Source organism: Cataglyphis hispanica, chromosome 1 (assembly GCF_021464435.1).
Source record: "Cataglyphis hispanica isolate Lineage 1 chromosome 1, ULB_Chis1_1.0, whole genome shotgun sequence".
Lineage (NCBI taxonomy): Eukaryota > Metazoa > Arthropoda > Insecta > Hymenoptera > Formicidae > Cataglyphis > Cataglyphis hispanica.
This window is the reverse complement of record NC_065954.1, coordinates 1,395,411-1,417,820: the sequence shown is the minus strand read 5'-3', so window position 1 is coordinate 1,417,820 and position 22,410 is coordinate 1,395,411. Positions and strand designations below refer to the sequence as shown.

The 22,410-nt window shown below is 39.0% G+C and overlaps 1 protein-coding gene across 3 annotated transcripts in view; it reads left to right on the top strand.

Moving 5' to 3' along the window:
• Positions 1-22,410, top strand: part of LOC126854868 (Fanconi anemia group J protein-like) — a 42,771-nt gene that overhangs the window by 8,427 nt on the left and 11,934 nt on the right. The window contains exon 3 of one of the 3 annotated variants that reach the window (XM_050602006.1): positions 19,242-19,716. The exons of the other annotated variants lie outside the window; for them this stretch is intronic. The gene's annotated coding sequence lies outside the window, so the exon portion shown is untranslated. The remainder of the gene's footprint in view (positions 1-19,241; positions 19,717-22,410) is intronic. 3 annotated transcript variants of the gene reach the window in all.

Below are 22,410 nucleotides of genomic sequence, written 5' to 3'. Positions count from 1 at the left end.
ATTTAATGTTCGATAACGTCGTGTTTCCTTTCATTGTCGGTATCCCTTATTTTTCATCTCCGATGACTACCTGCGACGTGCAGGTACAAAAAAGAGAATGTGGGAGCGGAAGTAAATATAGATAGGACAATATAAGGTGACAGGGAGAAGGGAGAGATGCACTCTTGAGCGCTTAAGTGCGGAAACTCCCGCGCATTTTGCATCGCGTGCACTTCTTTAGCTTCTGGGTATACAAATTTATAGCGTGCATACGCACAAACAATATGCGTGCGCACGGCGTTAAACAAAAGCTGCCTGTATGCGTGCGTGCGTGCGTGCATGCGTGTGCCGATCATGAATATGTACGGGTCTTTTTGCGGAAGATACGTGCGTGTCGTCCTTTTTGCCCCGCGCGGCTCGCGTGTGCGTGCAAGATCAAAGGATGCCGCCCTCCTTCCTCTTCATCCCCCTCCTCCCTTCCCCTCATACATACGTACACGCAAATATGCGTTTACTCTCCTTCTTTTTATGTTACTCTCTGTCTCTCTTCTTTTCTCTCTTGTCTCTCTTTATTTCTGCATACGTAGATTACGCGATCGTGTCCTCCGCTTCGTACCCCACCGCCTTCTCTTCTCCTTACGGCATCGCGTATGGGATCGCGCGACGCGGTACTATCGAATGTACGTAACATTTATCAGCGGATACGATGATAATCTCTTCATTGCTGTACTAATAACGTATTTTTCGAAATGTCATGCTTTCAAGTAGAATACCGCCATAGTGCAATTCGCGAACATGACGCATGTATACCGTTAAGTGTAAATATAAATGCAGGAATATGTTGTTGTGAGAAATTTTTAACGGTTGCTATCTTAATTTTTTTTTTTATGCCTTCATGAGATTAATTTTTTTTATTTAAATGTAAATCCTAATGTGACGAGAATGCAAAACTTTAAGAAACTTTTTTAAGAAACTTAATTTTCAGACATATATATGGTATATAATATTTTTATGTTAGATATACAGGGTGAATCATTAAAGGCGTTACAGGCTAATATTTCTGAAACTGAATGAGATATGAAATTCTCATTTTCCAGCGACCGTTTGGTATATAATTTATTGTTATATACCAAATAAAAAATTTACCGCTTAGTAATAAATACCATTTTATATATAAAATTTTCGAAAAAATTAAATCAATTGAACTAATTCTTCTCAATGTTAATTTCGCGGGAATTCTGGTCATGGTCTTTACGCTGGGGCAATTTTTTTTTGTTAAAGTGTGAGCTAACCGACGCGTGAAATCACATATAAACGAGGTGAGAGTATTCCCGGCAAGCGTTTAAGCAAAAAAATCGGATTTATTGAAGCTTGAAGCGGAAGTCCGAAGGCGGTATTCGAATCGGCCTCTGCTTAAATGAGAGTACCGAGTACCGAGAAGACATTCAGCCAATAATTCGCCCACGAGCGCAAAGAATTTCTGGTTGCGCGCGCGTTAGCAGGCCGGGAAGGAAGTGAATGCTAATTAATGACTCTTAATTCTCTTAATTGGTCGTTACAAACGCCGCCGATCGCGCTTGTCGTCCGCGTATACACTGAGCCCGTAGCCTCTTCACTTGATTGTTGTTACTATTGTTACTATTGTAATTTTTCTCGGAATAATCGACCCCCTCCTCTGTTTCCCACACTCGAGAATTTTTGCGCGAGATAAAATCCACCCTTCGGTACGCGATTAATTGCAAAAGGAGGCAACAATCTCTATTTGGTTTTGCAAGGAGAACGATGGACTTCGTGGCTCCATCTACGAGCGAATGCCGGAAATGTCTGGGATACGATCTAGCTGAGACACAAACCCGCTATACCGGGTGGTTTTGAGAAAAGAGAGAAAACAGAATCGTATATATAATAATCGTATAAAAAATATATTTCTTTTATGGCAATATTGAAGCTTTAGATTGTGTATTCACAATCTTACAATTTATCGTTCAAATTTTTGTAAGTCAGAAAAGAATAGAAAAGAATAGAATGAAGAACTTAACGAAACTCGCAATATTGTTTTTTTTATATATTTATTTGCTTTATTAAAAATAAAACCCAGTGACAATATTATAAAAGAAATTTATTCATATTGTTTTATCTCGGTTCTTTGTTCTTTAGAAAGGGAACGAGAGAAAAAAAGAGACTGAATGTCACTTGTGCTTGAAAAACAATGTCTTGCTTCTTGTATTTATTTTATCATATGTATTATTTTGCATCTTCTTCCACTTGTCGCGGAATGCATTAACGAATTCGGCGAGGCATTAAAAATATTTATTGCTTTTATCTTCTTTATTCATCATCAAACATATTTCTTGCTGGTTAAAGGGTTTTGTTGCAATTCTACATATCGATGCAAAATTATTGCACGCATTTCCATATTTTACGAAGCAAACAGAAGAGTGTTTACATTTCTTGATTATTCATATAAAATCCATTATACATTAAGTTAGGTAGCAAGACAAACATGAAACGCACATTTACACACTACAGAACTTGTTTATTGTTTGAAATTATTTATGTATAATCGAGTAGGTTATTTATGTATATTGTTTTTATTATGCAAATATGATTGTATAAATAATCTGTAGAAAGTAGGTCTCCTTAATAAACGGAAAAATCTGCAAAATTATTCAGAATATCTCAAAGTATCTCAATTTACTTCGTAATTATCGAATATTCAACGATAAGAGAAATTGGAGGAAGAAAAGAAGCGAACGACAGCTACGACAAGATCGTGGGATGCAAACGGTTGTAATATTATCTTCGTTCGCCATATGACAGAAATGTTCGTGATGTAACGCTGTAGACAGGGGAAGGGGGTGTAAGAACGGGAAGGAGATCGAAATGACTTCTCGTCATGGGCGGGTGCGATGCGACTCTCTCGACGACGCTGACGACGACGACGACGACGACGACGACAATGCGAAATTAAAAATGCGCCTGGAAGCGAACGGGTACGAAAGGAGGCGAAAGCGGAATGAAGCGGGCTTTCGTGCTTGGGCTTCCATCCGTGGGCCCGCGATGTGGAAAACAATGCCGGGAATCCGCGTCAATGCGCTCTTCATGCGACATTTCATCGACGAAGACGATGAGGAGGAGGACTTCCTCGTGATGCTTATACTGTTCCCTCTCATCTCTACCAAATTGGTATGCATTTACCGCTGATGCATTCGTCAAATTTTTACATAAGTGACAAGACATGAAAGGCATTTTAAAAGAGATATAATGTTCCATTAAAGAAAAAAGTAATATTTGATTTACTAGAAGAAATTAATTTAATTAGTTTTTTTTAATAAATATGTTAAGGAACACATCCACGTATGTTTTTCAAAGTATTTAGATAAGTGATGTTCTGAGTATAAGAGTTACTCTGTTGAAAATGATGAAAACAAGTTTGATATGCAAGACTGGTTCATTTTCGAGTACAATGACAGTGTTTGCGAATAACAATTTTAATAGATATGGCTCAAGGTGAAGGTATATAATAATACGATAAATACGATGAAAAACGAAATCGTTCCTCCAATTGCGCGTATATTTTTTATTGTCACACATTATCTTTCCCTGCCTTCTCGATTTCTTTTTTCGTTTTTCAATGGTTCCCCGTTCTGTGACACTTTATGCGCACATATGCCCGCGCACATATACTTACTATATGGGAATGTAAGGCGGGTATGTATGCGTACAGTGATGCTCTCCGTGTGTACCAGACGAAACCGCCTCGCGTCGCGGCTCTAATTAACCGATTCTCATTACGTAGTCGCGTTATACGATGCTGCGTTTAATGAGACCACCAGTATATCGTACAGCTTCTCTTCCTCCCGGTCTCCCCAACTATTTCTATCCCTTTTGCAGTAGCAATACGTCGTTCTTTGTAGCCTCTCTCTCTCTCCATCCACATCTCGCTTGGCCGTTCTGTGTCACGGCGAAATCGCCTTTCGTCGTGGGTGGTGATGGATTTTTTACACAAAGAAAAATAGTAGATCAAGGCGGGAGAAACGCGAGCCTTGCGACGTAGACGGAGAGGAGAATTTACCGCGAGTATCGATCTTACGAGTCAGAGCGAATCCTCTGTCGAAACGCCGATTGTATTATGTATCGTCAATGGTAACTTTTTCCGATTTTAGCATATGTTAATGTATGATTACATTTTCTTTTTAGTATAATATGCTATAATAGAGTGGAGCCGGCGACTCGGCATGAGCGCGTAATTTACGATATTGAATAATTAACGATGAGTAAGCAAGAATAAATAGGATAATTGTCACAAAAATTTCTTTAAAATCAGAGCTTTTATCGTTATAACGCGCTGCATCGTACTTGGTAAAATAGTTTTGCTTCTTTCTCTTTTCGTGCTTTGCATGTTATTTTCTTCTTCAACTTTTATTCACAACAGAACGCAATCATGAACGGTAATACACAAGGTGCGACGTGAAAATCCATAAAGTTGCTTTACAGGATGTAGTACTTGATACTAGTCTCTCATATATATATGATTGCATAGGGAAAGTTATTTATATAATTTTTATATTCATGAAATAATGTAAGAAATGATCTGCACATAGTGTATGTGGATAATTAGATTTTATTATTCTTTGCGTGATTTTATTTCGATTCGAAAGGGATACCTAGAAATGTCCTCTAAAAAATTAAGTAAGATCTCATAACGGCGTGATAAAAATTTTACAAATTACAATGACTTGAAATTGACATCTCGTAAATTTAAATATTTTAACAACAAATAGATTATTGCAATACGTTGACAGTCCGACTGTAGTCCTCTATATGATGAATTTTGAATGAATATCGAGCGACGTAAAGTTGGATCGCAATTGCCGATATCGTTTACACTTACCGCCGCTCTCCTCCGCCGATGCGTGGTCCAGGAAGAGGCTGTGCTCTCCGGCAATCGGTTTCTCGGGGACACGGCGTTCCGATTCGACTTCACGTTCTTTGTCGAGGAGGTGGATGGTCTCCATCGCACACAAAGTGCCCATGTACATTGTCCTTCTAGCTAGGGGGATCCTGAATTCCCATTGGGCGAAAACCGTCACAAGCACCACGCCCATCGGACTTTCTATAGAGGCTCTCACCTATACCCATGAGTCTTCGAAGAGATTCTCTCTCCCTCTTCCTTTTCCCTTCTCTCTCGCTCTTCTCTTTTCCTTCTTGCTTCTCTTTCTCTCCCCCTCTCTCCCTCACCCCTTCCATCTCTCTATCTCTCCTTTGCTCCATGTCTCGTCGTCGAGAAGAGACGAAGCTTCTATATGCTTCCGCCGATGTGTACACACGTGCGTGTCGGCAGACACGTGGGAGAACCCGCGCGCACCATGATATACATGCACGACTCGTTGCACTCCAACTCTCTTTCTAAACCCAAGTTCCTGCCCTCTTCCTCTACACCTTTCTATGCAGTTCTCTCCCCTCCTTCGGCTCGTACACACTTGCTTTTGCTGCTTCACTACGAGCACGGTTTCTATTCGCTTCTGTTTTCTAGAGAAGAGAAACAGAGAGAGAAACAAAAAGGAAGAAGAGAGAGAGAGAGAGAGAGAGAGAGAGAGAGAGAGAGAGAGAGAGAGAGGTAAAATGGAATGGGGACAGTACTCGGAGAGGAGGGTGAGTTACCTCTAACGGAGGGTACTACTTGCTCGCACTACCCTCCGAGAAAGACGAAGGGATGAATGAGGAGAGAGAGAGTCGAGAGAGTAGAGAGCGCTATTAGCGTGGGCTCCCATCCGTGTGCCCGGCAGATTTCTCGAAAACAATTTATTCCTTTGTCGTTTGTAATCCGGGATGAAGGATCTTGAGATAACGAAGCCCCCGCACGCGCGCGCGCGCGCCGTGTATGGACGCGCTGTGTTAAATGTAAAATATGCGAGAAGCCGGAGTCATTAAGAAGCGGCGCGGCGCTTTGAATTCGTTCGACCGCGTCGATGGGGAGATCAATCGAGATGCTCTTCATCTGAATATTTCGAAAGAATATCGCCAAGAGAATTAACTTGGATCTTGAGAAGTACTAATGAAAGGTCGTACCGGAGGCCGAGGATAGTCTTACGAGTCAAGATTTATACAGAAAAATGTTGTATTCATTGAAAGAGAGGATAAAGAAGGTTTATATACACATATATAATTTAAATTTCTTTTTATAGTTACGAAGAGTGAATAATATAATTTTATTATAAAATATTAAATATTTTCTAAGAACATGTATATAGAATTAATTAATAGAATATTTTTTAATAACAATTTGGTATTGTTTTTATTATCAGGTGAACATTAAGCACAATTTTTAATAATAATAAAAATTAAATTGCGTCTATAATCAGTAGATGGAAGTAATCTTAAACTTAAATCCTTTACTATGTTTATCTTATTGTTAGAAGCAAAATGAGTCTCGAAAGAGCCTGATGAGTTTTTCAAGTAGTGGTCAAGTACGTAAGAGAAGAAAGAATCGAGCTTTTTAGCTCTCTAGATTTTCGTCTAGCTAATTTTACTCGCGATCTGTATCATAATTATATGTATTATCCCCAAAGATTCAATATATATATGTACCTCTACTCTGTGATGTTTTGATTAAAATTGAGAGAGTTCAGACTTAAGAGTTAAAAATTGAGAATTAAAAATTAACGACTGATAACTGGAAGTCGAAGCTTTATGTTCTTATATTTAAATTCGTCATGATTTTAAACGTGAAAAAAAAAAAAATTTATACGTTATATTCAACGCGTCATTTGCGGGGTGTGAATCATGTCGCGTAATTTTTAATCACTTCCCGCGGGAAAAATCCCGCGCAACTTCATTTTGCCGACTTATATTCCGTTCTCGCGGGAATCGAAGGGAAAGTAGCCGCGGTCTATGATCTCGATGAGAAATCTGGACGAGGCAAAAAGTCTCGTGGGACAGATATATGCGGATCCTTCCATGTACATACGAAAAGGGGAGCGGCGTAATCCGGCATACGAGCTGCCGTGTAATACATATCGCTTCTAATGCCTTTAATTAAATATACGTACAGGAGCCTAGCTGATCCAGTGGAGCTACGTCATAAAATTATAATATGAAAATACTAAGTTCCCCGTCTCTCGAAAAGGAAATAATGCAGGGAGTGTATTCGATTGTTGAGAAAGATCGGCGAGCACGATCCGCGCCATATACTTGTCATACATTTCTGTAGCTGAAAAAATTTTAATTTTTAACTTTAAGCAAATTTCAGCCGCGACATTCTCCATATAAGAGATTACAATTTAGAAACATTATTAATTTAGAGAAAAGTAATGTTGTAATTTCTTAAAAATCTTATCAAAATTCTCTATTTAAAAATTTATGGTTTTAAATTTTTTTAAATTTTATATTATACATTATTGTATATATAATCCGAAATTGGTAACGTAGATTATATACTTTTTGGAGTATTCAATGTATCCTTCGTTTATTGTCCATGAGAAATTCCCTAAGATTTTTTAAAAGTGTGCATCACACAGATCGAAATCGGTTCGATCGAAATCGAATCCCAAGGAAAACAAGCGAACCGGGTGGCCCTCTCACGCATTTCGGAACGTTTCTCGCTACTTTTCTACGATTGGATTTCCGATTCACGTGAATCTTATCGCCGCCGTAAAATCTCTTCGCCGCCAACAATACGCCGGAATAAAGAAGTCGGTAAGAAGAGTAGAGGAGCGGCTCTCTCGCGGCTTCATTTATCCTTGCGATCTGGAGCGAAGGATGCTGCGTGAAGAAGGGTGCCTCACGAATTTCACGTTTTTCCCCTTCTCGCCCCACGACCCCGACTATTTGGTACGCGAAACAGCCCTCAGGTCAGGTTCCGTTCAAGTGTTTACGCAATAGACGCTTTTGTCCATCGAGCGATGAGCATCATTGTCTGTCCATCTGTCTGTCTGTTTACCGAATAGATATCCACGAGCGGTAGGATAGAAAACCTTGTTCTCTCTCGTCTTCCTTCCCTCATCTCTGTTTCTCTCTCTCTCTCTCTCTCTCTCTCTCTCTCTCTCTCTCTCTCTCTTTCTCTTTCTTGTCGGCAGCCTCTCCAAGCTCGAAGATGTACTTTTGTGCCTTTATGAGAAGCTCGCCCGAGCCTCGTTCCCTCTTTTGTTCTTTGTCCGCTGCGGAGGTCTCGTTTCCACGGTAAGGTGGGCGCGCAGTGGGGGCAGAACGGAGAATTCTGGTACAGGATTTTGCAGGACCTTTTCATCTATCTCCCGATTCTCTCTTCTGTCTCTCGGTTCTTCTCCTTCTTTCTACCCCGAAGAGTTTTCGATTTCTCGGAGTGCACCCTTCGTTTCTCAAACTACCGAGACAGGTTTACTGGTTCCTTCCAGAGATGACGGGGACGCCAAAATCGATTTCGAGATCCTGGACGCTGTTGAGACTAGCTTGTTTCTAATTGGATGGACGCGCGGCTTGTCGGAGCTTCGTCGATGGTCGCGAGGACATCGAAAGGCGGGCCTGCTCCTGAGAGTCCTAGGTACACAAATGTACGACGAGTGCCGAGAGATTCAGATATATTCAATTGTGATATACTTCAATTATTCTTCCATGCGATATAAAGCTTCAGCTTCTTGCATTATCACAGTAATTTCAAACATTAATGTCGCGCAATTTTATTTCATTGATTTTGTAGATATGCACGTCATGATGGCGCAAAAAAATATAAGAAAAGATATAAACATATTTCTCAAAAAGTTTTTTTTTTTTTTTAATTTATATTTATAATTTTGCGTCTTGTTATGAATTATTTGAGATTTTGCGGATTATTATTTGCAGGAGAAAAATAGTTGGATTGTTGATTGCGAAATGAAAACAGTTCGCACCGCGGTGTTATCAATGAAAATAAATCGCATGCGATGCTTGTTTGCGAAAACTGAGTTTTCACATTTTTTTCGTCGACAAATTGTATTTAAACAGTCAGCCGCTCTCGTCACGTCTATTGTCCGTATATTGTCCGTACATTTTAAAAGCAAAGAAATTTGCTTTTATTGATTTTGAATTCTAAACGACGGAGATTACATCGAATATCAATAGAGTAAGATTTTTAATATTTATGTATATATTAATTTCTTAATATATTATTTATTTAATATTTTTCTATATACGTTATATGTACATATATATAAAAAGAGAGAAAAATAGAAAGAGAGGAGGGATGGAATAAGAAAAAAAAAGGAGAAGGGGATGCGCAAGAAAGAGAGAGAGAGAGAGAGAGAGAGAAAATCGTTCGAAAATGTATATTTTTATCTACATAACGTGATTTTTTTTTTTTTTTTTTAAGTCTCTTGAAAGAGCCTATCGCTTATGCCGTATTTTTCCATCTTTAACTTAAAGTAAAAAAAAAGACAGCTAACACCATCACGTTTGATGCATTCAAGGGTGAAATGTCGCTTGGACGCCATTACAATGGCCATATTTACCTTGATCGTCAGCTTCATAGGGGGTCTGTATACTGACGGTGTCCATGCTTACCCCGTAAGTGGCGTACAGTTACTATCAAAAGTACATAATACACGTCATGCCGGCAATAAATATCCGTTGTTAGCATTACATTACAGTTGGTTACGCGCATTCTGATTGCTATCGAAATTTATGCGTATTATATTGTGCGAATATTATGAATATAGTGAAATGATATTATAAATATAGCGAAAAATAACTTTATGAAAATCGAATATTGTGTAATCAGGACATATATTTGAAACAGAATATTGATATTTATTTTATACATTTAATACTATGACAGGTTTTATTCATGAATAAAATAAACAAAAATTAAAAATTATTGAACTTAAGATATTTAATTTTATATAGTAATAAATATTATTATTAATTATTATACTTGCATAATTCGAAAATTTTATATATTATTAAGTTTAATATATTTGTCAAACTTGTTTAATATTTCTCAAAGTTTATTGTAATTTAATTTTTTAATTAATTGTTGCATATGCATCATTGAACTTCAGCATTTTTCCGAATTTCGAGATTGGAATTTAATAGAAAAATGATAGGGAAAGTTTTAACATAATTTTATTCGAGTTTTTGGATTCGATCGTGGATTTAAATAATTGACAATATCAGATGTTATTTGAAAAAGAGATTGTTCGCAAATAAAAGTTTCTCTCTTGCCATTGTTTTCTTTTTTTATCAATTTTCAAGTTTTTTTTTGTTGCTCTGAGATACATTTCTTTTTTTGAGAAAGAGAAAGAGGAATGGGGGCGAGAGAAGAATTTTTATTTCGCACGACATCAGCGTTTTGTGCTCGCGAAAAAAGATGCGAGTCTTCTTCTTGGAATAGCATACGCGTAACAAGTTTTTCCTAACAAGCTACGCGCTTTTCGCTGTTTCATCTCATTCTTTTCTTTCCTCGAGGAAATCGTGGACGAGGAAAATAAGCGGTCGTTTTTGTGCCACCGCGATAATAAGATCGCGCATTACATGCTACAGTATAGTTAGTGCAAATAGACTGTTAGCGAATGATAAAAAAATGGATGAAAAAACTGCATGAAGTAGGCATAACGAGGCGATACAGCTGGGCGCGAATGAAAAAAAGAATGAAAAAATCAGAGAATATTAGTATTCATTTTTTTTATTAGTATTCATATTTTTTATAACTTTAAAATTTTGCGGGCAACTAAGATCTAGACGCGGATTGTAGTACACTTTCATTTTTCAGTTGTGATAATTAATCAAGTTTACGGAGAGAAAGAAAAGTAAATTGAAAAGATTGTGATCATGTAGTGGCGGGTACAAATAATCTTCACGAATGAAGGTACCGAGAGAGAATCTCTCAAAGTAGTGAATTCAAATTTGCAAGATAAGCTTCATCATCACAAATTATACTATGATTATAATTCTATTAATCTTAATCTTTTTTAATCGGATTGTTCCGAGTTTTATTGGAGAACGAAATATATCCCTCCGAGAGCAAGGAATTCTTCGCAGATACGGATATTAATAAATGTGACTGATTGCTGATTGATGAATATGATTAACCACTTCTTACGGTGGTGACCTTTCGAGGCATTTACAAGCTTATGTACAAATGTTTCGGCGCGTAAATTACCGACGGAATTAATTATGTAACGCTCATGCCCCGCGCGTTTCATCGCAACGAGTGCGTGTAATGGGCTTAACGCGATGAGACTATAGTCGAATTTGCCCCAGATGGACGCAGGACCTGAATTGAGATGGGCTACACGTGGGAGAAGGGATACGATAGATAAGCCCAAAGCCGGGAGAGATTAGTAATGCAACCAGCCGTGTATATACCGCTTTATGCGCGCGTGTGCACGTGCCGGCTGACCAATCAAAGCCTCGCGGCACTCTATGAAGCCTATCAGATCCCTTATGTTTCCTAGAGGCTCTCGTTACATGGGAGAGCATTCGATTTTGCGTGTGCGCGCGTACACGTACACTGTGGATGTACATGTGCGCGCATACAGAGCGTCTCATTAACTTCGTCCCCTCCCACACTCAATTGAATTTTAATGCTGGCGATTAACTGCACGGCTGTGCTGGCGGTTTATAATTTAAATACGACAACGCGCGCGCGCGTTGCCGCTATAAGAATTAATTATAAATGGGCGAAATGCGGGTGTTGCGAGAATTCGACGGTAATTGATGCTCCGGTCCGTTTTAAACAAATCATTATTTTACAAAATATCGAGTATCATCGAACTTAAGCTCTTTACCGCACGGATCAATGATTAATATAATCCTCGTCTAATTGTGAACTTTTGTATTAATACCGTCACCAACTGGATGAATAGAGATGCGCATGTAGTTTCTGGTTGTCTGTCCATGAGTGCGTTAGTACTTACAACGCGCGTTTTATTCATTCTACCTCACCACGCGATTGAATTTTAATGGTCCCTATTAATTGTACAGCTTTTGCGGTGAAAATATAAATATAGCAATACGCGTCCCCTGGCATGCCTCACCGCCCATAATAATTCATTCTACATGCGTGAAACAGTCAATTACCGGATGATAATCGTTATCATAATCGCGCCGTAATTTGTTGGCGAATGATGTGTGTGACGAGTTCTTCGTTTTTAATTGATTAACGTTAATATTTATCTGTGCGATGAAATAAAATGCGTTTCACCGATACATTTTTAAAGAAATTCTATTCTTTTGAATATAAGACTGCTCTTTTTTTATTTTCCGTCATAGAATCGACATATTTTTTTGTAACTTTTAAATTAGAAATGAAAATATGAACAAATCTTGATAAAACTTATTACTTATTTGACCACTTAATACAGAACTAATAATACACAATTTTTATATTCCTAGTCTCAAAAGAATCGGTGGATCTAGAAGAATTCTTTCTTCCTAATGATTCATTTTTCATATTTTTTTACATTTTATTGTCGCACTACTGGGCGTGCGGGACCGAAGTGTAGGTTGAAAGCGGTTAGACGATTGAAATCGGAGAAGCCGACGAAACGCTTGCCCACTCACCGCCGTTGACGAATAATCCGAATTTCAAAGGGACCCCTCACCTGACTTCGTTCTCGCAAAGGAAATCCGCTTTCGACAACCGCGCGTTTCTTCTAAATTTCAACATTTTTTTTTTTCTTTAACTGTATCGATGAGATCCAAATCGCGCGCCAGACCGCGTATTGTTTCGCGGCGCATGTATTCCCGTTATTTGATGCCATTTTTACGTTCTTATATGCCATAATCAAATCTATTCGATAAAGGTTTTGCAACAACGTATACGAAACGCTATTTTATTTTGAAAATTGGACACGCGTTAAACCGCTCATTTTTATATCGTCACGATATACATCTGCAATAGTTTCTATTTTGAGAAAGAGGGGGATAGAAACGGTAGAGCGCGCGCAAATAAAATTCTTCTCGCTCACGGCGACGCAAATACTGTCAGCCGGGCCGATGTTTAAAAACGCAATCGCCGTAACTGAAAATGGAGAGCTGCGCGCTTTCAGGCGATGTATCGACAGATTCATCTTACTTCTCATGGGCGTGCCTCGCCCCGAGGGGCAACGTGTCGCTTCGCGTTTTGAAAATCAACGAAATCGCCGATGGGAAGAAGGATTAAATCCTGCGATGCGCTGCGCTGGGCTTTTGGCAATTTTCGCCGCGGGCTTGTTTGCACACCTGAACTCTTCCCGGATATAATTTAGGCGAAGCATTAATAATGGTGCTTCCGTACAATCGCTCATGTCGCATTGTATCGGGAGAGTTTTAGTAATCTCATTTAAATTTACAATGTTGTGTATCAAAATACAATAAATAAGAGCATTAATACAGAAACTTCCTTATATTTTGTTTTATTCGAAAGTTTGAGTGGGATTTGTATTCGTATCTAAACATAATGTATTCGTTTATTTCATTTATATCAAGCTCATACGACTGTTGTAAGAATTGTCATTTTATGTAAAATATTCAATAAAGATTGTATAAAATATTAAATTAATTTAAGTAATATATCATATTCTAATTGACCGAAAAATGTGAACAATCATCGATGTCGAATGTTGAAAGAGTATTTTTTTTTTTTTCCAATGACTTGATGTTTTATTGAGCTGGGATATGAGTCGTGGTAATTAAATAAGAATATATATTGTAGAGAGAGATATATATCGCGCGCACACGAAAAATAAATTGGACGCTCGCCCGATAATTTACTGATGAATAAACATAACGCGGGCATTAATACCAGCATCGGTCAATAATAAATAAATTGGATGCGAAACGCGGAAAATTGTAATGTATTTACGCGTCATACTTTCGCGTGGCAAGCTGCGTTTATATTCGCGCTCCGAAAGTTTTTATTAACTTCCGCGTACCGCGTAATGTTCCCACGGTAATTAACCCGGGACAATAATTCTCGCGGCTGCGGGAATAACTCGATGCGATCCAGTTTCTGCTTCGTGCGAAACTATTTGAAATCAATTTGTTAAGTGTGCGCGTATATACAGAGTGAGAATGCGGAATGTAGTAAATTCTCAAATTAATTTTTAATGTTTCTACGAAAAAGATTATCGAAAGTTACAATTAAATAACCGTATAAAAACTACATGACTCTTTATTATTAGAATATCTTTAATTTAGTGTCGAGAGAGAAATAACTTGGAGATTAATAGATTTATATGTACATGTACATATTTTTGTGTGTATATATATATATATATATATATATATATATATATATATATATATATATATATATATACACGCACATGTATATATTTATTTATTCTGCGCTCTATCGTATTCTACGTATTCCAAACTCTTTTAACGAAAAGCAACAATTTTATTATTCTTTTTAATATGCGAATATTATAAATTATTTTTGCTTCAAAAGTTTACATTCAAAGATTTTTATTTAGAAATTTTTTTTTGACGTTTCCATCACAACATATAACAACATTGATCGTTTGTCGGGTTGTATACAGTGGCACGAATGGATATGTAACCGGAATCGGTTGTGTAAGATTGCTATTCGCGAACACTCAAAATAGAAACGTTACGAATCATAACAAACAGCGTCAACGCTTTTCGAAAAGATCGCAAGTAAAAAGTAAACTCGTAATTCCGTTTGTTGCGCGATGACATCAATTCGATGCAGCCAACATCCCGCCGACCGGCCCGGAGCGATCGGCGGACGGTCGGTTTGTTTTTATTGAGTAGTTACTCCCGCGGAAAAGGAGGAAGCGAGTGTAACTAAACGCTTTGCAAAAGTACCCCGAGGGTTCTTTAGATCCCATCAATCGCGATCTGTCCGTATTCATACGCCGATACGCGTTCACCTCTCTTTTTCTTCTAGCTTTCTCTCTAGCTTCCATCAATCGTCCGCTGAAATCGCGCGATCGACTTAATGCGGCAGTTCAAAATATCGTTTCCGATACATATTTTTATTTCGATCTCTTCGTGACGGTGCTGCTCTATATATTTATGATAAATTTAACAGCGAATTTCACGATTGCATTTCTCGATCTCTGTTGTTACTGAATGGGAAAGAACTTTACGAGAGTCAAGATGAGAAAACGTCGCTCCATTGTTTTCGACTTCCGTTGGCGTTTCGAGTGATCGGAGAGCCGCTGAGTGTGCGCCATCATGAGAGAGGGAGAGAGAAGGGGGGGAGGGGATCGTTCGCAATTAATACGTCTCCGTAGTGTATGGGGCTCCACCCTCTAAAATCGAGCCGAGTTGCTGCGATGCCATCCTCCGCGGCGGCGCCGCGTCTACCGAAAAAGAGCCGGGGGAAAGACGAAATTTCGTAAATCGAGTTGGTCTTCCCCTGGAGGGTGTCGGTGCGTCTGTCCACCATATTGATCGTGGAGGCGGTAGATACCCTGCTCGCCTATACATGCATGTATGTATGTGTGCATGGGAGCATACGTGTGTGTGTCTATATATATATATATAAAGAAAGAAAGAGGTGTGTATACATCTCTCTTCTTCTTATACATATATAAAAATGTATGTATGTGTATATATTATATAATTTATATATATATATATATATATATATATATATATATAATATATACAGAACGGCTTTAGTTAGGGGTGGTTTTCACTCCGGAATAGAACGGGGGCAGAGGGGGAACGAATGAAGGGTGCTGATGCTGGCACAAGGGTGGGCGAGAGGCGGCTTTGCTGGCGTTGGGTGATGGAGAGAGGGTCAGGAGAGTAGCGGGCATCGGGGGCACGGGGGAGAGGGGAGGGATGGTAGTGTAGAGGGTGGCCGGGAGGGAGATGAGGGATTCTGGTGGCGTTGGAGCCGACACTCGCGGGTGCCGCCGTTACCATGGCTACCACCACCCTCGCTGTGAACAAGCCCTCCACGTCATATTGGCATAGTATATTCCCCGCACCATAAAGCCAAATAATCTACCGAGTGATCCAATCTGAGAGACTCCCTGTCTAACTCACGCCCGGTTAGCTGCACTTTTGTTCGCAGATATTGAACATTCGCACGATGATTGTGGCATGTTTCTGTTTTTACGCTATGTTCAATAGCGGCGATGGCGATATCAGATAAAAAAAACGGTTTTTCTCCCGAAATTCGCGTAATGAAATTAATAATCAATCGAAATAACATTGCAATTTTGTTAAATAAATGATTGTTATAGGGACTTTGGATATAAGTGCATTAGACAAAGTTATAAATTGAAATGAAACATTGTTGCGCAGCCTCTGTATTGAGAATAATTTACACGAAATCGATTTTAAATCTTAAAGAAAAAATCAGAATCAATACGCGATTAATGTATAAAAGAATATATTAAAATGTAAGAGAGGAAAAAGTTAAAAATTTACATATGTAAAAATCAATATCTAATATTATTCACTTTAACATTTCTTTCGAAATTTCATTCATTATTTAATCGCAAAATATAAATCGCCTAATTATCCATCTCTTCAATGCGCAGACATTTTATAAAATTCTCAGCGCGATGTATCGTCCGATCTATAGAGCGGATTTAACCGATCGGCGGTATTATGTTTACACACGGGCATATTCTGCATGCCGTAAAGTCAAGCGTGAACCACGGCGTGACTCATTCGAGCAGATTCGCGTAGCTTCCATTTTCCGAACGGGTGGCATTTGTACTCCGGGCTATTCTCTAATCGCTACTTGATCATCGACGAGTTACAAGTCGTTGGGTGGCTGCCGGTTCGCATCCGGGTTTACGAGTGAGAAACAATAAATTGCATTCACAGCGTGAGATCTGCTCCGCGGGCCACGAACCGAAGTTACTTTGATCACTATCTATCTGAAATCGGAATGCTTTGTTCGCGGTTGCACGTGTCTGCTCCAGGATATTGCTACTTGATAGTTGCGTTCGACGGCCGACCATGCATTTTGCAGGGCGAGAACCAGCGATTCGGAAGTCAAAATACAGTATGAGAAAAAAGTTTAGATAAAAATAGAAATGGCGATTCACGAATATATATATGTGTGCGTGCGTGCGTGCGTGCGTGCGTGCGTGCGTGCGTGCGTGCGTGCGTGCGTGCGTGCGTGCGTGTGTGTGTGTGTGTGTGTGTGTGTGTAATATATGTATTACATATATTGTATATTGTAACGAGAGATATAATTGTGCAATTATATGCAGGCTGTTTTATTGCCATGTTCTTTTATGTCTTCTTTATAGTGATGAGAGAGTGATTTATGCTTTAGCGGAGTATTTTTAATTGAAACACAGATATATAGAATATCGATGCATTCGTAATTATAAATAATAAAATTATCGCGTATATAATTATGTCATTTCGAGGTTGCAACGTTACGGTTAGGGCATATTACGTCAATCTTATGCATTATTGCATACAGTTGCTTATGAATTATGAAATTAATTAATTTCACATTCTGCGCTGCGTCGCATCGCGCTGATACAAAGCCACAATTGGATGTTACGCGTATGATCTCGCATATGTATCGGTCCTGGAAAATGTCATTTTTAAATTACTGTTAAAATTGTTATTGCTCCTCATGCGCGACACGCCTTGTAAAACGTAAACGTGCAATAAACGAAATTTATCAGGCAACGATCAAATGTAATTAATTTAATAGAGTGGAGAAAGATAATAATATACAGAACGAAAAAGTATCGTACAACAATCTTTAATCAGGAATATAATCTGTTTCTGCTAAATATGTATTCTAACGTATTTCGATATTCAATCGAATATATCTATGGAAAAGGGTATCGTTTCACTGGCGAATCCACGAGCGGCGAAACGAAGTTTCAATATATATAACCCAGTTTCGATTTTCAAATAATCCTCCCTGAATCTAAGCCGCGTCTCCTATCGCTTGAAAAATCTATTTGCCTATCGTAAAACTTGATAGGTTTTACAATAAACTGATTTCTTTTAAGTCAATTATAATTGTGTTTTTCGAAAAGATTTTAATTTTACAATTTATAATGATGGAGAAAAAAAAACATTTCTCTTATCATGACATAATTGTTATCGTTAAACATTACTTTTGCTCTGAATTATCTGTTGGAATGATTAGAGAGAGAGAAAGAATAGAGACGAGCTTTGCATATACGGAGAAGTATGCCGAGAAAGAATACAAAAAAAAAATTACTCCGATTTGGAAAACGACAGAAAACTCCGATATTGCCCCATTTCGTTCTCTGCGAAACAAGACAATGGTTTAGTCAGGGACAATATTCTCTGCACGGTTCCGCGCAAAACTTTGTCGTTGGGATATCTAGCCGGTGGCGCGAATCGTTTTCTCGCTGCTTCACTCACGGCCGGAGGACGGTTGGATGGCGGCTGGGTGGCATGCGGGGGATGTTGGGGATGGCCGGCTAAGCGAGGCTCATTTTGTCGGCGGCAGATATGGCGCGTCCCTCCGTTACCCCCGACACCCCGACCGCCTTCCACAGCCGCTCATCCGGTGACGTGGGGGTGCGGTGGAGGTGACGGGGAGGAAGGAGGGATAGATGGTTGAACCGAGGGTGGAACGGCTGGCTGGCGACATTATTAGACGCCCCTGGTGAGTCAGTGAACGAGCGCGACGGTGAGAGCGGGGGACAACAACGACGATGACGACGACGACGACGACGACGACGACGACGACGACGACGACGACGACGACGACGACGACGACGACGACGACGACAACGACGATGACGACGGCGGTGCCGCGGGGTTGGATAGAGGGTAATGAGGAAAAAAAATGGTACAAGATGTTGCAGCGAGATATCGCGCGGTCGCTACCGTTTCGCGCCGCGTAAAAAGGCACCTACTTGCGCGAAGAAAGACGCAATTTTCACGTACGTCTACCTCTGCCGGAATATTAGCTCGGCATGCGGCAGAAAAAAGAGGGACGACGATAGCGAAGCATCGCGTCATCCTTAAAAAGATTTAACTATCGAAAAATGAATGGTGTTCTCGAGAAATATCATGACCAAAGTAAAAAAAAAAGGAAACATATATAATGAATATATATTTGTATATATTTATTAAATATCTTAAGAACTGAACTAAAAAAAAGGATCACACACACACACATACACAAAAGTTCTATGATCTTGATATAGTCATACGTGCAATACATGAAATATTTATATGTAAAAATAACAACGGATATATATATATATATATTTTAAGCTATATCAAAATTATTAGAAAAAATATATTAGGATCATTAACCGATGCATTGAATGGGCTGCTCGATACATTTGATTATTTTCCTAGCTTTTTTTACACTTAACTAGGAAATAAGGCTGTGATCAACTGGATTTTATCGACTAGTCGATAGTGATGTCTGTGAGAAGTGAGCAGCCCTCGAGCGCGCCAGCGAAGTTCTTATTCCCGAAATTAAACGGCGGTTCATCCCCCCAGCTTCAACCGGAGCTTTTATTTGATTCGCGATGCGACAGCCAAGATAGCCGGCACGGCGCCGAGCGTGGTGCTTATCCGAGCTCCCTCGTGTTCGCGGATGCGGTCTGAAAGCTTTTTCGCCGCATAGTAGGAGGAGGAAGAGGAAGAGAGATGAGAGGTAAAAGAGGGACGTGGTGGCGAGACGCGGGAGCGAGCAGGCGGGTGATGTTCCATCATGGGGAATGAAAATCAGGGACCCCCTCGGGGCTCGGAATTAAAATGGCTGTCACACGCAGCCGGGGGTTGTGCTCTTCCTGCGGAAAACCTCGGCGAGAGGAAGAGGAGGAAGAGGAGGAGAAGGCATGAAAGGTACTCATCCCCTTGCCGTCGCTCGCCACCCTTTAACCATCCTCCGCCTGCTTCCCCACTGACATTTTTTTGTTACCTTATTCTTTCTTTCTCGTCAGTTGGCTTGTCTTTCTCTCTTTTTAATCTATTTTTGCCCTTATCGGCCGCTTTTTTCGTTCATTTTCAAGACGATCTGTCATCCGCCGTTTGATCGACACCGATATTCGATCGTTAGCGATAAATAGAATGGTTATATCCGGCTCCGATAGTTAGGACACGAGATCGTAAAACTTAAGTAGATACGCTGCAAAAATTCGAGAAGAATAACTTGAGGCGGAAAAATGATGATATACTAATAATTTATAAAGCGCAATACGAAAAGATGTTCCAAAAAATATGTTTAGAAATCTTTAATACAAAAAATTGTTTTCTCATATTTATTATGACAGAGATACAAGATGTATTTATCAAAAATATAATATACGACGACTAAAAGACATATATATAAAATTCTTGAGAAAGTAAAATAACAACAATATTAATTTTTTTCCATGATAAATGATTAAATTAAGTAAAATAAATAAACGTAAATTATAATCGTTTGCAAGATTTTTATCATTTCTTTAGAAGGGGACACCCGGTATAATGTTATGTTTTCATCGTAACTAGTTTCTGCGTTGTCGAACCAATCTTGCCAAGGGTGCGTAGCTTCTATACTGCTCCCTCTGGTACGCCCCACTCTCCCGTTGGCCCCCGAGGGGATCGAAATTAAAATGACAATGAGGGCAGATCCGAAGGGTGGCTAAAAATGCGTACCCTTGCCATCGTCCAATCAGCAACGGATCCAACGACGCCATCGCGAACCTTCCCCCTTCTGCCGTTTTCTTTTTTTCCTTCCTGCGGCCTTTCGCGTCCAGAGAAATGCCACGAAATGAAAACGCTTAAAGCGCGATGATTTTTCAGCGAAATCTCCAACCCCTTCCGAACCCTACAACCCCCCCGTCCCCTTCTTTTACTCACAGTTATTAGGGAAAATTTTCGAGCAATTGGCCAAAATCGAAATGGGCGCGATTTGTGTCGGTTTATGTGATGGTTCTTATCGTCGAGAATGATAATCTTCGTACAATATATGCGAACGTTTTAATCAAAATGATTGGTATTTAAATTTTGCTCGGCTCATACATCACGTGAAATGAATTTAAATGAAAAGTCACGTTATTTATTCTCGTAATATGTTAAACTAAGCTTACTTATTGGTCGTTTAAGGGATATATTTCTAGCGAATATATTTCTGTAGTTGATGCTTAGATATCGAAAAAGTGATTTGTGATTTTAATATCCTTTTAATTACAGAGTTTAAATGTAGATAATACGAAATATATGTAAAATTTTAAAATCACTAAAAATACGAAAGGAATATTGAAAAATGTATACTCGGAAATGTACGCAAATATTTTTTGATCATACAATGAAAACACAACGAAGGCGAAACGATCATGCCCGTAACTGTTGGTTTCTCACCTGGCGTGTTATTTCTATGAATATGAAAATGTGATTTGTATTCACATGAAATGCTGATTTCAAAACTGTGACTCTTTGCAATTTTTTATGAATATTTTGGTAAAATGACATTCTTCGACTATGAAATTCTTCGATGGCATATTTCTCAGTGATTGTTTCATTTAGACTTATTTAAAGATATTGCTTTATAATTATACTCTATCACGCATATTTATTTAATATTATTTCAGTTTAATTTTAGTATGTATATAATATGTATAATATTTTTTATCTCATTATTATTAATTAATTAAAAGAGAAATCTGTAAATGTAATTAAACTGACAATTCTTAAGTTATTTAAAAAAATTGTTTAAAAAGACATATACATGCATATATATATATATATATATATATATATATATATATATATATTTAAAATCGATCTTATTTTTTTTAGAGTTTTTTCTCTCTTTTTCTCTCTCTTTCTCCTCCTTCCCCTCTTCTCTCCTTGTTTTCACTATCACGCCGACACGATGCAGGCGTAAGAAAAAAAAAAAAACTTGCGAGTGATGGAAGGAAGGGGGCGAGGAGGGTGATACAGAACTAAGAACGAAAACGATATCTCACCGGCACGTGCACGCGGTTAAAAAGGTTCACGAGGTTTTGCCGCGCGTTTCGTCGGCCGCGGCTCGGTAAAAGCGGAACCGGCTGTCGTGATACGGATCTGACCAATCATAAAGGCCGCACATACACACATAACAGCCACTTTATTCATCCATCCACGGCTGCGTAACGGACAAAGGCGGAAATTAGTCAGGTTCGTCATGCTTATTAATTGACTGACATTTCCGTCATATTATTGTACGATGAATCGAAAGCTGCTCTTACTCTCTCTCTCTCGTAAGGCCCTCGAAAAACAGGCCGCGCTCCTTTACACGCGCGGTTATTGCTACAGGACGTTCCATTGATGGCAAAAGTCAACGATCTGAAGAAAAGACGCGCCGACGCTTCCGCAATCAGATTTAGAAACTGAAATTTGAAACTATATAATCAGATGTTATGCGTCGTCTATTATCGACCAAAGCTCGAGTATGAGGCGATATATCGCGCGATGTTTCGCGAAAAAATTATATATACATATAGATATTAATCATTAATTAGCGTAGTATTTTTATTAGCGGCGGTACGGGTGAAGGAAGAAATGAGAACGGGA